The sequence below is a fragment of the Zootoca vivipara genome, chromosome 1, assembly GCF_963506605.1.
Source record: "Zootoca vivipara chromosome 1, rZooViv1.1, whole genome shotgun sequence".
NCBI classification, from domain to species: Eukaryota; Metazoa; Chordata; class Lepidosauria; order Squamata; family Lacertidae; genus Zootoca; species Zootoca vivipara.
In genome coordinates this window covers 128,738,526-128,753,418 of record NC_083276.1, presented here as the reverse complement: position 1 = coordinate 128,753,418, position 14,893 = coordinate 128,738,526, and the positions used below count along the sequence as shown (strand labels likewise).

General features: G+C 40.9%; 1 protein-coding gene across 13 annotated transcripts in view; it reads right to left on the bottom strand.

The window, feature by feature from the left end:
• The window catches only part of MAP2 (microtubule associated protein 2), a 244,532-nt gene that overhangs the window by 164,979 nt on the left and 64,660 nt on the right, over positions 1-14,893 (bottom strand). For all 13 annotated transcript variants that reach the window (XM_060282190.1, XM_060282203.1, XM_060282223.1 and 10 more), the window contains exon 3: positions 3,310-3,380. The gene's annotated coding sequence lies outside the window, so the exon portion shown is untranslated. The remainder of the gene's footprint in view (positions 1-3,309; positions 3,381-14,893) is intronic.

Below are 14,893 nucleotides of genomic sequence, written 5' to 3'. Positions count from 1 at the left end.
TTAAAAAAATGTGAGCAGCAACATGGGTTGGAGAATCTGAGCTGACTCTTCCTTGGCATGTTCCTCTAGTTACTTCTCACACAACACTTGCACATCATAGTAGCCTGTACGTGATTTTCATGTAAGTGAATAATAGTTAGTTGACCTCTACATCAGTATGGATGGAAACTGTGGTTTTTTTATTATTATTTAGTCATAGTCATACTGCCACCCACACAAAGTACCACACATTAAGTCCCTCTTAATGTTCCCCACACACCTGAAAACACTGCAGTGACTGCATTCCTGTTTCTCTGAATGTACAAACATCCCACTCAACACAAATCAGCCCTTCCAATGCGTCATCTTCAAGTGCCAGATGCACAAAGAAGGCGACTCGCTGTACAAAGCATGCATTCTTCAAGTGACTAATATAACAGGGCCTCAGAAATGATTAGAAGAAGACGGCAACATTATATTGTAGGTGCTGCTGAGTAATTATACATCTCACAACTCTGTTATTCTTTTCTTTTTCTGAAAGTGTTATTCCCCATTCATCTACCAAGTTATTGACAAGCTTGCCATTTTTAACTCATTTGACTAGCTAGAAGAAATCCCCAGCACCTTTTAGAAGGGCAGAAGAAAATATTCAATTCTTACATGCACCATTTTTAAGGATTGCTTCCACATTTTTAGGCAACAGACCCATGAAGAACGTGGTACGACTAGTTAGAAAAGGGGTCTGAGCTTAGTGGCAAGAGTGCAGGCTTTGCGTGCAGAAAGGACAAGGCGTCAACTCTGGCAATTCTAGTTAATTGGGCAGCATCTCTGGTAAGGAATTCTGCTTGAGACCCTGGAGAGCCATAGCTAGCAGAACAGACAGTGTTGAGCCATGCAATAGTCTGGCTCAGTATATGGCAACTTCATACATTCCAGAAATATTATAGATTTCTATGTGCTCTCAGTAAGTGATTAAGAACCTAAGTGGAACAGCTTTCTGGATTAGTAGGGAAAATGTGGACATTAGTGGGAAAACAATAATTTGTTAGAAATGTGAATGAAAAATGGGAGAATAATCTATATAACAACAGTTTATAGCATTTTCTTTCACTACAACGTCATACATTATTCTAACCTCTTCCCACTATGAAATGCTGTAAGTTTTAAAAGGAGGCTCAATTTATTGATGATTTGTTAATTATTATTCTACATGATTTATGTTGTCTTTGTGATGTTATATTATGTTGTTGTTGTTTATTGTTTGTAATCTACTTCGAGATTCATTTGAATGAAAAGGGGCACAGAAATAAAATCAACCAATCATACACTGTTCAAAATCTCAGGTGACATTGTTGCAATAATTCTCATATTGTAGAGGAAAATGAATACTCTATTAATTGAAAACAAGTGGCTTCAGTCTGTCTAGTATCTCATCCAGGCTTTAAGTAAAGTGGCCTAAAATGAAGATTGCTCCACTTCCCGCCAGGATTAGACCAGCAAGTGAAAGAATCTTATCTCCACCACCTTGTCCCTACAATTCATAGACAACCCAACTCTCTCCCATCTTCTTTGCTCACCCACCCCAAAACCAGAGTTTCCTTCTGCAACAAGGCAGACTGTCAAGAGTCCCAACAGCCACTTCAAATTGCACACTATCCATGCCTTCTCTTCACTCAGATCCAGCAATCCCTCCTCTGCATGCGGTTCCCTACTTTCCACTAGACCAGCTCCCAACAGTATTCCTGGAGATGGAGTTGGGTGGGGGAAGAGACAGTTCCTCCATGCTCCCCTCTCCCACCCCCAAAGTGGGAAGCGTATCATCCTCAAAAGGCCTGCTGTGTCAAGGAAGATTTTTGTGGTCTGCAAAAATAACCTGTAGATTATCAAGAAAGGCAGGAGAGAGAAAAAGAGGGAGAAAAAGAGACAGAACTGAGTTCAGTGACAGCCTCCCTCACCTTCCTCCAGTTGAAAATACTAAAACTTGCTCACCTTGAGAGCATGGCTAGATTTGGAGGCATGCCAGGTAACAGTAGAGTGGGTGAAGAAACTACGGTTCTCTAAATGTTCTCATCATAGGCTGTGCTGACCTTGGGCTGATGGGGTTTGGAGTTCAACAACTAGAGCAGGCATAGGCAACCTCGGCTTTCCAGATGTTTTGGGACTGCAACTCCCATGATCCCTAGCTAACAGGACCAGTGGTCAGGGATGATGGGAATTGTAGTCCCAAAACATCTGTAGAGCCAAGGTTGCCTATGCCTGAACTAGAGGAAAAATGGAGGGTGCAGTTCATGCATTGGAGGTAAGAGGTGGGATGAGCAGCCACAATCTAGTCTCCCTCCTGTATTTCTTTCTATGCAACTTGATTTATGAAATGTGTGTTTAGTTTAGCTCTAATAGCATCAGAGCACTTGCCATTTTGAAAGGGTTTTTCAAAACAAAAGATGTCTGCAGATGCAAGATTTAATAACAGAAGGAGAAAGAAAAGGTAGCATTTTAAGAGGGAAAGGGCTTCAGAAAATATAGAAATAGAATTGGCTGAAAACCAGAAACCACAAAAAGAGATGCCATTCAGGAAATAGCACTGATGTGTCACCATGCTGAAGAATTTCCCCCATGTATTACAGAGAAATCTTAGGAGAGCAAGAGGGATTTTCTGTGTGAAGGTGATGATTTTGATTATGACAAGACTGAGTTGCTTCTATGTGAAATCTTAACCAAAGACTTCATCCTCCATTTATTAACTGCAGCTAGATTAGAGATTGCAAAAAATTGGAAAATTTTAAATGCAAATCTTTTTGAAGCCTAAATGTCACAAGTATGGGACATTGTGCTTATGGACAAATTAACCATTTCATAAAAGTAATTATGCCCTGGCCCCCAGGGGGGGGAAGAAGACTCACACCTTTTATATGAGATGGTACCCTTTTATTGACTTTGTTAAGACAGTCAAACATGGTTTCCACTGTCCATCAACTCATGGAACCTTATGAAGAGACACATTCATTTGAGTGCTTTTCTTGGAACATCTAAAACTGCAGCCATCAGTCACTGTTTTCCTTTCTTTTTCTGTACTCTGTTTTCCTTGTATGGGTATGTTTTGTTACTTGAAATTAAAAATCATTTTTATAAAAAGGAAATGTATGCATTTTGCATTATCCTATTTTGGGGGCGGGAGGGGGGCAGGGGGAGGGAGTCACTCTAAGTCTGTTTCTGTCCAGCAACATGCTACTAATCCTATCTACTGTTGGGGATTTCTGAATCAGGGAATGTTAAAAATAATTATATGTTAATCGTCTTTCATCCTTACTACAGAAACTCAAACACACTGACCTGGTTGTAGTGTACAAGCACACTGTCCTCTGGATTAGTTGACAATGTAAAACACCGGTCTCTTCACCCAGCTGAAGAAGAGAGACATAAAACAGGGAAAAAGTGGAGTTAAAGCAACATTGGTATTAACCCTTGAAATCTGAGGGAAAGAAAATATTTTTAAGCTGCTTAAATAATGGTCAGTAAATCATCAAATAGAAAAGGAATCACAGTTATGTCAAAACAGAATTGTAATTCATAGGAAATATCTATTTCTTTTTTCCTACTTCTTTATGATGTTTTCCTATGTGTTTAAATTTCAGTCAACAATTCCCAGAGAGACGAAATACTTCTGATAATTTAATGTAAAATATATGCAGAAAGGTGAGCATGAGCTATGTTGCTATATATTTACATGGAGAAGCTTGTAATGTCTGAGATTCCAGCAAGGATCTGCTGAAATATGATCAACAAGTGGAAAGGGGAAAGCAGTGAAATTTCCACAATTTTGAGGCTCAATATAAACCTGGGCTTCTTTCATGCCTTCAATAACCATGTAAAGGAGAGGATTTAGACAAATGCAGTTGATGTACCTGCTAAATCCTCCCCCACCCCCTTCAACATGTAAACATTTATGACTCAGGATGTCCGTCCTGTATCAAAACTGGCAATTGGCCCCCAACATCAAGATGGGGCTTATAGAAACTGGCTTAGAGATATGTATAACTGGCCACATCATTTTCTGTACACTGCAAGGCAATATAACTATTTCCAACACAATATTTTGTGGTTTTATATGCCTGTTGTCTTCGTCCATGGAGTTTTCTTGGCAGGGATACTGGAGTGGCTTGCCAGTTCCTTCTCCAGGTGGATCACGTTTAGTCAAAACTCTCCACTATGACCTGGCCATCTTGGGTGGCCCTGCATGGCATAGCTCATAGCTTCTCTGAGTTATTCAAGCCCCGTCGCCACGACAAGGCATTGATCCATGAAGGGGAACAACTGATTGGTTCAAAATTGGGAAAGGAGTACGACAAGGTTGTATATTGTCTCCCTGCTTATTTAATTTATATGCAGAATTCATCATGCGAAAGACTGGACTAGATGAATCCCAAGGCGGAATTAAGATTGCCAGAAGAAATATCAACAACCTCAGATATGCAGATGACACAACCTTGATGGCAGAAAGTGAGGAGGAATTAAAGAACCTTTTAATGAGGGTGAAAGAGGAGAGCGCAAAATATGGTCTGAAGCTCAACATCAAAAAAACCAAGATCATGGCCACTGGTCCCTTCACCTCCTGGCAAATAGAAGGGGAAGAAATGGAGGCAGTGAAATGGAGATGATGACAGCAGTCACGAAATTAAAAGACGCCTGCTTCTTGGGAGAAAAGCAATGACAAACCTAGACAGCATTTTAAAAATCAGAGACATCACCTTGCCAACAAAGGTCCGTATAGTTAAAGCTATGGTTTTCCCAGTAGTGATGTATGGAAGTGAGAGCTGGACCATAAAGAAGGCTGATCGCCGAAGAATTGATGCTTTTGAATTATGGTGCTGGAGGAGACTCTTGAGAGTCCCATGGACTGCAAGAAGATCAAACTTATCCATTCTGGAGGAAATCAGCCCTGAGTGCTCACTGGAAGGACAGGTCGTGAAGCTGAGGCTCCAATACTTTGGCCACCTCATGAGAAGAGAAGACTCCCTGGAAAAGACCCTGATGTTGGGAAAGATTGAGGGCACTAGGAGAAGGGGACGACAGAGGACGAGATGGTTGGACAGTATTCTCGAAGCTACGAACATGAGTTTGACCAAACTGCGGGAGGCAGTGGAAGACAGGAGTGCCTGGCATGCTATGGTCCATGGGGTCACGAAGAGTCGGACACTACTAAATGACTATACAACAACAAATTTTGTGGTTTCTTCCCTGTGTAAAATGGTGGTGCGGGTGTGGTAAAATGTCACAGTCTTAAAATGTTCTTTTGCTAACTGTAATTTCATGTTCTTTATCATATTGTGAACCACACTGTGAGGATGGTTGCCCTGAAAGGAGGGACAGAAAAATCTAATTAATAAAATTTTGAATTTAGGTGTCTGCATTTTGTGAAATATCAATAGATTATTATTTCAAATTCTGAAAAGGTATTTTGGTTTGAGCAGATCTTGTAGATGGGTGGTGAATTGAATCCAGCTGGCACACTGGAGTCTCTCTCTCTCTCACAACACAGGCCAACTTTGACAGAAAAACTAGACCAGTCACCTATCAATCACCTGACATCAGGTGACAGCTTCAAAAGGTCTCACTCTCCATGCCAATCTGCACTGAGAGCAAGCTCCTTTGAAGTGCCAATCAGCTGATTGGCTTCCAGGCTGTACCTGCAAACAGCCATTTTCCCTCTCGGTCTACAGACAGTTTGGATCAGGGGTCCCCAAACTAAGGCCTGGAATCGCCTTCTAAATCTGGCCCACAGACAGTCCAGGAATCAGCATGTTTTTACATGAGCAGAATGTGTCCTTTTTAAAAAAAAAATGCATCTCTGGGTTATTTGTGGGGCATAGGAATTCGTTCATATTTTTTTCCAAAATATAGTCCGGCCCCCCACAAGGTCTGGGGGACAGTGGACCGGCCCCCTGCTGAAAAAGTTTGCTGACCCCTGGTTTGGATTCAAACCATGCTTGCAAACAGAGAAAGGGGAGGGGGACCCTGACTGAAGGCATCATTTGAATCCAAACCACACCTGCAAATGGATTTTGAAGACACACTCTCAGGTAAGGGATTTGCAAGTGCCAGCAATCAGTTGTTCATCAGTGCTTGGAAAGCCCTGCTGCTCATTTGATCAGCTTAATGGCTGGTCTTGCAAAAGCACGGGGTAAGTCGGGCTTTGCCATCTTTTCCTGCCCTGATGTTCTATATGACATCAGGTGTAGGGCAAGTGAGTGCGGCTTAGCAAAAAAAAAAAAAAGCCAAAAAAAGGGCCAGATATTTCACACAGAAGATGTACTGCATGCTTTATTTCACACGGTGGCTGAACACCATTTTCATTTAACAGTGTTTCTATAAAATGACATAAGATGGGAACTGCCCCAGAAGGAACTGGAAGCAGAAGGAAAAAACTGTGGGGTAGACAAGAAAGAGGAATATATATCCACGTTTTGTTTTGGACCATACTGATCTAAAAAGAAGATAAACTTCAACTTATTTCGAAAGGGGGAGGTGCTTCATCTGACGAAAGGTTCCTCCCCAGAGCAAAAGACACATGGCACAGTCTTTATACCTGACAACATGCACAAGCATACCAGATTTTGCTCTTCCATTCAAACACTCTCAGCTAACAAGAAACTAATGGGTGAAGTAGCCCTTAACTGAGAAATGTTCACATTGCTAAAAACAGCAGATCAGGCTTCACGTGCCATAAAAGAAGCAATAATTTTGTATATGTATCCTCAAATTCAGTAAATCTAATTCTGCAAATGGGATATAATATAGAATCTACATTCTATATTCTGTATAATAATCTAATGCACTAAAATAGAAATTCTGTATTTAAAAAGGTTTGCTTTCCTTTTTATAACTAATGTGCATTCAGCAATGCATGATTTGGGAAAGTAGGTTGCCCCAGGATTCTGAAAATCTTTTAAAATTATCCTAATCAGCTGATAATTGTTCAGGGTTTAACAGCGAATGAGTTCTCAGAAAGAGGGCAATGGTAATAACTGAGGTCACATGGCTTAGTTGCCTGCCTCAGCTAAAGAAGCAGATGGCTTTATACTGTATTAGCATCTGAATAAGAGCATGAAGTTCCTAGCTGAGACTTGAAGGCAGGGTGGGGGGGTTATAAGTACACAAGACAAACATAATTTCCATTCCACATAAGATGCTGACTTAGGAGCTATTTAACAAGCAGGTTGGTAAGAATCTTACATGGGCACTATGAATGTAAAGCACATCTTCCATTTCTGTAAGCTTGGGAAACAATAAGAATTAAGGAAGATATCAACTGCCCGGGCAATCATAACTGAAAAGCAGAGATGAAGCAATTTTGGAAAACTTTTTAAAAAAGAAAACCTCTCCATTTAAAAGAGCTTTAAAGGTTTGTGCTACAGGTTATGGGCTACTGGACTGTTGGCCAATGGAATTACCCTGTCCATTGTCCCATGCTATTGCCACTCCTTGAATCCGTCTCAGTACAGAACAGAAATACAGAAATTAGCAACAGTATTCAACAGAATGCCTGTATTCCATAAGGGGTAGCAATTACCTTCTCCTGGCAGCTGGCTCTTGGAGTGTGCACATTGCGCAATGTGTAGCATTTTGTTGGGGACACAATGAAATTTAGGCCCCGTCTGCACTACTCAGTTACACAGTATCACCCCAGATTAAACACTCATGGCCAAAGAATCATGGGAGCTGCTGTTTGTTAAGGATGTTAATAGGTGAGTTCCCCTCACAGAGCTACAATTTCCAGTTTCCTGGGAAGAGGGATTGACTCTTAAACCATGCTGGAAACTGTAGCTCTGAAAGGGGAATAGGGGCCTCCTAACAACTCTCAGCACACTTAACAAATTTCACTTCTCGGGATTCAAAATGCTGTAATACTGCTTTAAATGTATGGTGCTGGTGGGGCCTTACCTCTGAGTAAACCTGCATAAGATTAAGCTGCATTGCACCTTTTCACTGCATTATTTTCACCATGTAATTGGCTCTTTTGCCACAGAGTGCCATTACTAACACTGGGGGATAATTTACATCTTGTTCTTTATGCAAGTGAGACAGCTAATAAATCCCATGGTGGAGAAGCATCCCAGAGGGACCACATGCTGTGTAATTACAGACCATAGTTACTGCATTAGTCTTGGTTCCTCTGCCCTCCAACAAATAAGAAGTTGAAGAACAAGAAAACCCAGGAAGAGACATTAAATGTTAATTATCAGGTACGGCACTAATTTAAATGTCTGGCTACTTTCTTGTTTGATACATTGCCGTTTCTCATATTCAGGAGATAAAAGGTATAAACCTCTTTCTTACAAGGGAGCAAACATCGACTTTGTTTAACAGAAAAGCTTGCACATTTCTTCAATAGTAAGAGTAAATTCAGTATCATGCAGCAGATTGCATCTTTTTTTTTTCTCGTGGGAGGCTCTGAGGTATTTTATGAAAACCGTGAGACACACAATCAATCAGCGATAGAAGCAATGGACAGAACACTAGTTCTAATATGTCACCTACTCTATCTCTCCCTTTTGTTCTCCGCATACACATTTTTTGCTTCTGCATTCACAGGATTTAACAGAAGTCAACATATGCAAATGTAAACTGATGAAAATTTGGCAGCAGGGGAGGGAATCTGACCGTAATCTACCAGAAAAAGGAACCAGAAATCTTTTTTTTCAAATAATATTTATTAATTTTCAAACATTTTAACACAAAAACAGAAAAAAGCAAAAATAAAACATAATCAAAAAAGAAAAACGAAAAAACACATCAATTCATTACATTAACTTGACATTGTGCAACCTATAATTCATTAATTAATCCAAATCTAACTTTATTTTCCCATCCATCTCTAATTCTTCCTTTAGCCTCACAATTTATACGCCAAAAATTTCCCATACATTCAAATGTTATTTCTTCTATCATAATAACCTTTAACCGCATTTATCTAATTCTACCCCCCTTCCCCTGGACTCTGGATCTCCCAGATGTATCAACATTCCGTTTTTGGACCATCTTAGTCAATCAGAAAATAACCCATTGTTACTCCTCACCCTATTCCCACTCTTTTGCACCTGTCCACCACTCACCCTTCTTTGTCGCCTGCTGCCCCCCCCCCCAATTTTCTAACTGTAGCACAATATCATCCAGCTAGGTTTCCACTTTCCAGCCCTATCTCAATTTTTTTCCCAATTAAGCTGAGGCCCCAGCATGGATCCTGCCCTCCCTCTCTCACTGGGAGGACATTATTCCATGCTGGCTCTTCTTTGAGGACTCCTTGATTCAAGCATAAGTCTTGTTCCCCCTCTCCCACTGGGGGAACAGTATTCCATACATCTTCCTCCTCTTTTTTAAAGAACCAGAAATCTTAGTGAATGACTCAGTGACAGTATGTGCAGCATACTGTGCAGCAGCTGGAGGGGAATTAATTTTTATTCTATTTACTGTATTTAACACCTGAATGGACACACTCAAGGAGAAAGGTTGTATCATGCTTATTCCCAATGGTTTGAAGCCAGAAAATGTTACACTGAATGTCGCACACGTATCTCCAAGATTTCTTTGTTAACTCTTTCAAAAGGTGTTTTTTTACAAAATATGAAGGAAAACAGAAGGAACGCCAATAAGTTTTAGGGTGTCCAACCTGTTTGGGATGGTTTTGCACCATAAAAATCAGGGTCAGAGCTTGTGTGTGCTCCTGGATCCATCACTGCATCCAGAAGCTCATGTAGGACATATAAAGCAGGGGTCCCCAAACTTACCCGGCTTTGGGCCGGATGCCCACTGCGCCGATTGCGTGGTGGGCCGGAGGGTGGGGGAGCGTGCGCGGGGGCACAGGAGCGCATGCACAAATGCTATTTCTGGCACACTCCCGACCTGGAAAGCGCGGGAAATAGCTTGTGTGCATGTGCAGAAGCCTCCTCCGACCCAGAAGTACACCGGAAATGACGCTTGCACGTGCGCACAAGCTATTTCCGTTGCTTTTCTGGGTTGGAAGTCTGCAGCTGTGCCGTACCGTGCCGGTAAGCGCGGGCGGCGGGGGTCCACGGGGGCCGCATAAAAGAGCCTCGGGGGCCGTATGTGGCCCCCGGGCCGTAGTCTGGGGACCCCTGGTATAAAGAGTGCCTCTTACCAGCTTTGGTTGCTTCACCTGCTGAAGACTTTCCTTGAAAAAAATGGACCGGCCACTTTCATTCATGCCGTAGTACAGGGAGCGGGGCAACCTATGACCCTCCAGGTGTTGCTGAACTATAGCTCCCATCATCCCTGGCCACTGGCCATGCTTGTTGAGTCTGGTGGGAGTTCAACAACATCTAAAAGGTCACAAGTTAGCCAACCCTGCCTCAGTCGCATCTAGCTGGGGCAGCTGTAACGAGCTATATATGAATTTTCCAATGAGGTATAGTTATGCTGAAGTCAGTATGGACTGGGACAAGGTGTATGAAGAACTTTTTGTTGGTATTTTCCACTGCCGCTATTGCAGAGGGTCACGTGATTAGGTGAGTTCATTTCTTATCACTGTGTGTGTGAACGGAAGTCAAGACAACAAACTGCTGCTTTTGCTCTCTGTCCAGCTAAGGGCTAGAGAGGATGTGTGAGAAGGAGCTCAAGCAAAATGCCATGTTTCTTTTGTTTCTTTTGCTTATAAATAATAAAATACTTGATGCCACAATTCCTACAAATTTTGCTTTCGCTGACTCTGCTAAAACGCTTTATATCATGCACATGTCTTTTGGATGTGTGCCGATGCTTTCTACGGGACTCTGGCAAATTGCACCTCCCGCCACTTTTATCCAGTCTTAATTCATTGGTTACCCATTGGCTTCCAGGCTCAATTCAAAGTCCAGGTTTTATCTCTGAGTTCCCTAACCAGTGTAGAGCTATGACATCTCAAGGACCATCTTCATGCACAAGTACTGATCTGAACATGTAATTGAAGCCATTCTCTGTTTCCTCCATCATCTGAGGTACAGCAAGTAAGATGGGACTTTTTTGGGTCATGGAGCCACAATTGTGGAATGGTCTCCTTGTCCCCAACATTATTGGCCTTCCACCATCCAGTTAAGCCATGTTCAGACCAGTTGGTGGTTAACGAAACTGCTGACCTCGAAGTTAACTGATCTGATGATAGTTTACTTGATGTTTCTTTCTTGTTGTTTCTTCTCTTTTCTGTTTACTGTTTTATGTATCTTGATGTTTTATTGTGGATTTTAACTTGATTGCTAGCCACCTTGGGAGTCTTTTTTTAAAAGGAGATAAATTGTATTTTAATTAATATACAAATAAAATAGGAGTGGGTGTGTTTCAAACTGTACTGGGTTCTTTGGCAAGGGAAATACAAAAATCTAGTAAACTGGAAAGAGCTCTATTTTCTTATAATACTCTTATTATGGAGGCTGACTGCTGTAAAGGTAAAGGACCCCTGGACGGTTAAGTCTAGTCAAAGGTGACTATGGGGTTGTGGCACTTATCTCTGCTGTAAACCATACACCTCTGTCCCCTAAATATATTTTCACATGGCTGCAAGATATTCTGATTCAGTGTGTGCCCCTCCTATTTTTTAAAAAAACTTATCTCTTTTGAAGTAAATGAGATCCACCTATAGACGCTGAGGACATAGGGCAAAATTATCCTGTGGATAAAGTTTTTTCATACAAATATAATGTGCTCAATATTGTTTTACCTTGGGGCCTACTCAAACATTCTCTCTCTCTCTTTTTTCATGGGAACATCTCCAGGAATCGCATCTCCAGGAGTCACAGACAGTTTTTGAAAACCCACCTCAGCTGAGGAATTCTAGTTCAATTTCTGTTATCTCCAGTTAAACATTATTAGGCTGCAAAGTTTGTTAATCTCTTGCCCGTCAGATCAGATTGAGACAGTTCTGACAAGGTGGAGCAATAGTCCAACACCAACTCTTAATTTGCTCTGCAAATTTCACCATTAGTAAATCTGCCTAAAAATTCTGAGACTGTTCCTCAAAAATGCTCCAGTGAAGCAAATCCAAAGCTTAAGTACCTTAATTCTACAAAGGATGTTCTGTCCTTGATTCTTAAATCGGTCATCTGTCCTTAACTCCTTAGGTGGCAGTTTCATGGCTGTGAAAAGGATTTATTCATCTTTCAGGTAACAAATATGCTACTTCCTGATAAAAACTTGACTAACTAGTTTCCTTCAAAAGAATGAATGTCATTGTGCATCTTTTTAATGTGGAATGATCACAAATAGGCATAACATCAAATACTTTGCTTATCAGCATACAGTCTTTAATCTTGCACAGGACTTAGACTGAAAACTTATAGGGGGTAGAACTCATCCTTTAATTACATACTATGTGTAGTATATAATTAACCATCTCCTTTGGGGAAAGTAATCTGTTACCTGTAGTTTGGAAACTTAAGTGAGGGTATCTAGATATAAATTAACAGAGTATCTGGATTGGAAAAAATGTGATTATTTTATCATCCTCTTTGGGAGGGGTTTTCATAGAATCATAGAGTTGGAAGAGACCACAAGGGCCATCCAGTCCAGTCGTTTTGTTCTCAGTGGTACCTAATGCATATTAAATACTATTACCAAAATTGGGCTGTAAACCATTCATCAATGATGCTCTTCAAAGGTAGATAAAATGTTTGTTTCGTTTACTCATTTGAAGGATTACTTAGGGGAAACTCTGCTGACCAGTCCAGTTCTACGAGCCACAGCACTCAGGAAGCATGTCAAGTTTTGGGCATAGTGATATTTAATTTCGCTCTGAAGGGGGAGTGCTAAAATCCAAGCCCCACAATGGTAGGGCACCTGACTTTAGCCCTTTGCATACACAATGGAAAGGACCTGCAAAAAAAAATATGTGGTAATATCACCATTCTTTTCAGGACTTTTGTTTGCTGGTAACCCTTGACATTCCTTGGATTCTTCACTTTAGGAGGCACTTCCAAAGTTACACTGACATTTGGCTGAAGGCTCAGGTTGGTGACCAGAGACCACAATACACACAGTTATGAGTCTCCTGGGTACAGTATACCCCTAAGCTCCCTCCCATCTGATAAAGACTCATCAACTCACAGAGCGTTAGCTAAAATTAGGGAGGAAAAGTTATTTCCTAAGGAAGAGCACCCCCTGTCCAGCTTCAGTCAAAGTGCAAGACTAACCGCTACAATATTCACTGCTACCAACCCTCCGTTATTTTCACAGCTAATTAACACCACACCATCCTTCTAAGCTTACTAAATCATTGGCGCTACATTAAAAATATATTTTTAGATGGTGTGATTTTATTTATTCTAACTTTATAAATAAAACTCTCTCTCTTTCTCTTAAGTAAGAATAATATGTAAATGACAGCACAAGAAACTGACGGAAAATGTTTTGGGACCTTTTAGTCTTGAGAAGGCAGAAAAGTGACTATTATTATTATTCATCATTCTTTATGCTTGCATCTAGAGCCTCTTACCAGCATCTGTATTTTGAGTTGAAACTTTCTTATGTATTCAGATCATTTTCTCTACAAGAATGCCCAGGGGGAAATCTAGCTGAAGGGGAAACAGCCTTCACTGAGTGCTTGTTGCATGAGCAATCCTCAACTAGGTTCCATGATAGAGAATATGAAGGCTCTCAGCCAGTCAAGAACAGCTTTATAAAATAAAAACACCAACCCTTCACTCGTAGCCTCTGGGATTAAAGTTGATTCCCCACTTATAACTAATCAATGCAAAGTGTGAGATGACTCATTCTTTGCTTAAAGCTAAATAAAATTTGAAGCCCTTAAAAAAACACCTTTCGTGGCTTTATTTCAAACTTTAGAAGCCATTTCATCAAATGATACTATATTTGGAAGTCAAAGTGGGAAAATGTGGGGGGAAACTTTCTAAAAATGTTTGTAATCTGTTTCACAGAGTGTCCTTTACATGCAAGGAAAAGAGGAATTAAAAAGGAATCCAATCCAGGCCTGTCTTGGTTTACCTCAGGTTTCCTGAAGAATCATCAGGACCTTTTGATAGTGAGGACTTTCCATGTTCATGCAAGCTTCCTTGTTAAGAGTACTTCTACAGGGCTCATGTCCAGAGCAACCCCAGCAAAGTCTGGGCTGGGTGAAAAGGCACAAGCTCAGGCCCTGCAGCAGGAGAATGCAGGTGCTCAATATGGATGGAGGATGGAGGAACGTGGAAAGCTTTCTCAGGCCAATGGCAGAATATAAGCAAAACACACTGTTAACATCCTTAAACGTACACGTGTTGTCCCGTTTTTCATCTGAGAAATGAAATTCTGCTAGAAACCTTTTCATGGCACAGGCAAGAAAAAGTATCCTAGGAATTCAGCTTGGCAATAAAACATTGAGTGGGGTGACTTTGAAAAATCTCCTTCAGGTGGTCTTCACTACGAAAGGTAAAAAAGAGAGAGGCATGGGGGAAAGCCAACATTTTCCATATTCCAACCAGAACTAAGATCACCTAAGGATATTTTGTATATTCCAGTGAGAAATGCAGGAACAAATGTGGTAACAGGCTAACAAAATAACATGGGCCAAATGGGAGCAGAACTTTTACTACAATATTAAAAGAATGCTGAATTTCCACTATTTTTATTTTTCCAAAATACATTATAGAGGCTGTTAAAAGGAAAGGCAAAATTAAGCAACCCAGGATCACTGTGAAATATTTTGCAACTTAAAACCTGAGAAAATATTGTAAGAAGATGACTCCTTGAAACTCACCAGCAACCTCTACCTTCTAGAAAGCAACTATGGGAGCAAACAACATGGGGGGGAGGCTTATCTCATCCTGGATCCCTGGTCCTCCACCCCATTGCACCATCCAACTGCTCCCTTGCAGATTTCCATGCCTCTTTTGTGGGTGAAAACTGTTGTTTGATATTTCATAGGGGACCACTTTAA